The following is a 2,598-nucleotide window of genomic DNA, read 5'->3' on the forward strand; positions in this document are numbered from 1 at the left end:
GACTTGAGCAAGGTGGTTTGTAATCATTGCAAGGAGGCTGGACATTTTAAGTTCAACTATCCGAAGCTCAAGAAGGAAGAAAAAGGAAAGAAAGAAAAGAAAAGGGTGCTCATGGCATCTTGGGAAGATCTTGAAAATGATTTGGATGAGGAAGAAGACTCCGAATGTGTAGCACAAATCTGCTTCATGGCTGGTGATGATCAACTTGATGAGGTAAATTACTATGACTTGTCCATAGATGATTTACATGTTTTAATTGATGATCTCACACTAAACTTGTCACGACCCAAAATGAGCCATGACTGGCGCTCAGGAAAATAATCCTATAACAAGCCTAACATAGTCAAATATAAGTTCAATAAGCAAGTACAAATATTTTACAAGTTCTAAAATAAATAGTTATATACTTTAACAAAAAATTAAAATAACTAAGAATGGTTGGTCCTGCCTGTGACATATGGAGCATACACTTCTAGGAATTCGACAAAGAATAGGTACTCATTGCAAACCGTTACTCTTGAATAGAAAGTCTCACACAGTCAAATATTTGTTCCTGAAAAATATTTTTAGAAAAACGGGGTGAGTTTTGCAACTCAGTGACCAGACAATACATCTATAATCAACATGAGACTATACAAACATTATCATTAAAGTAATTTTAATTAGAAAATAATAGTTGATAATAATAAGTGAATCAATAAGGGAGTTCTCATACAGAAATCAAATCAAAAGTCCACACTTGGGCGGCTCCACCTCTATGGGTAGCCCTTTCCTCTTGTGTGTCCTAACAGAATAACAGATCTAACGTGTGGCCTACACGTTAGGCTAGCAACACCCCTGCTAGCTGGAGTCTGAGTTAGATGCATCTAAGTTAACGTCATAACCGCCGTTAACTACGGTTTTCTAATACGAGCCTCCCAAACCAATTCAAAACATATAATTTCAAATACAACAAATATTTGATCTTTCAAATATATAAGGTATCGAATCGAATCGAATCAAATCAAATTAAATCATACTTTTTCATCAGAAATCTTTTCTCAATCATACTTTTTCAACCATGAGAGATTTCAAATATATTTCACAATTTTTAGAGTGAGTATCAACAAATACTTCAATGCTTCAAAAACAAATATTCAAATAAAATCAAACATTTTAGAATAATGCAAAACTTCATCAAAAATATATATAGTCTCATGTATAGTTTCCAAAAGTATAAACTTCATAAAAATGAGTTATTTAATTCTAATAAATCAATTATTTTAATCAATTCAAAACCGTTCAAAGCAAATATAGCTATAATTCAAAGATCATAATAGATATCAAAATAATTGTAGATGCACAATCAAACAATCATAAATGTAAAGCATACTCACAACGTAGTCCCTAGGGACCGAAGATACCAAACCCAGAGTGCCAAATTCAAGGTAAGGAGGATTGAAGTGGAATGGAACGAATGAGCGTAGAATTTGAACCGGAGTAGCGACAAGATAGAGCTGGCTATAGTTCTCGATTGTTAAAACTATAATCCGAACGCACCGACGGAACCTTTCCTCTCAACCCGAAATTGCGGCAGCCACAACCTCAGCTCCAAATCACTTTCTCAGCAACTACAACGACTCGAACTTAAGGGAAACAAGTAGCGGCAGCACCGGTGGTGGTTCCGGCAACAACAGCGCCATACCCATTGACCAGAAACCCCGACAGCGGCGGCGGCAGAAGAACGGCGACCTCAATGTGACTTTCCAGCGGCCAGAGGTGCAGTGGCTCTTGCGGCAGCAGCGAGCCACTCCAGCAACCCCTTGTGCAAGCTCTCTTCCTCCGGCAGCGACCCAGACGGTGACGACTCTCCACGGACGGCGGCGGGCCTTCGGCGGCGGTGCAGCTCCAGTGACGACGGTGCATGGCGGGACAGCGTTCCTCTCTTCCTCGAGCTCTCCCTCTCACTGGCGCTCAAGGACGACGGCGAGGGTGGCTTCAATGGCGGCGGTTGCAGCTCGCGATGACAGAGACGCTCCTCCGCAACGGCGCAGTTGGCAACGATGGGCATGAACGGCAGCAGCGACCTCCCTCTCTTCTCCGCGTCAGTGTAGGTGCGTGTGTGTGGGGATGAGCGACGGCGTGAGGATGAGCGAGGGGAGTGCGTCCATGAGAGTGTGTTTCTACGAAGAGGGTGTGGGAGGAGTGGGGGTGGGAGCTCGACGGCTAGTGAGGGACTGAGGGTTGAGAGAGTGTTTTTGTGTGATTAGGGTTAGGGAAAAAGTAAAGGAAGAGTGGCCCACAAATTTGTTTTTTTTTTTTTTTTTTTTTTTTTGGAGCTATTACATTCTTCCCTCCTTTAGAAATTCGGTCCCCGAATTTCAACTTACTATTATATTTCCTCTTCGGCAGTACAAGTCACATCTATTTCGTACAACTAGACCCTGATGCAAGAAATGATGCATTTAGGAATAAGGAAAGAAAACAACATTGAGACAACCTTATCGGAAAGAAGTATAACCACATCATGACACCATAAGTTTAATAATTTGCACAAATAGATAGCAAGAACAAGGCTAAAAATTAAGCTATCTGAGCAAAGTTGCAGAAAAGAACTTA

General features: G+C 41.1%; 1 long non-coding RNA gene across 1 annotated transcript; it reads right to left on the reverse strand.

The window, feature by feature from the left end:
* Positions 1 to 281: 281 nt before the first annotated feature.
* LOC148546683 (uncharacterized) lies at positions 282 to 2,309 on the reverse strand. Its single transcript, XR_015899984.1, has 3 exons — positions 1,377 to 2,309; positions 449 to 553; positions 282 to 323 (listed from the first exon to the last, which is right to left on the reverse strand). It is a non-coding gene; the product is annotated as an uncharacterized LOC148546683 (long non-coding RNA).
* Between the last annotated feature and the right edge of the window lie 289 nt (positions 2,310 to 2,598).

This window comes from Arachis ipaensis, chromosome B9 (assembly GCF_059453495.1).
Source record: "Arachis ipaensis isolate K30076 ecotype BB chromosome B9, ASM5945349v1, whole genome shotgun sequence".
NCBI lineage: Eukaryota > Viridiplantae > Streptophyta > Magnoliopsida > Fabales > Fabaceae > Arachis > Arachis ipaensis.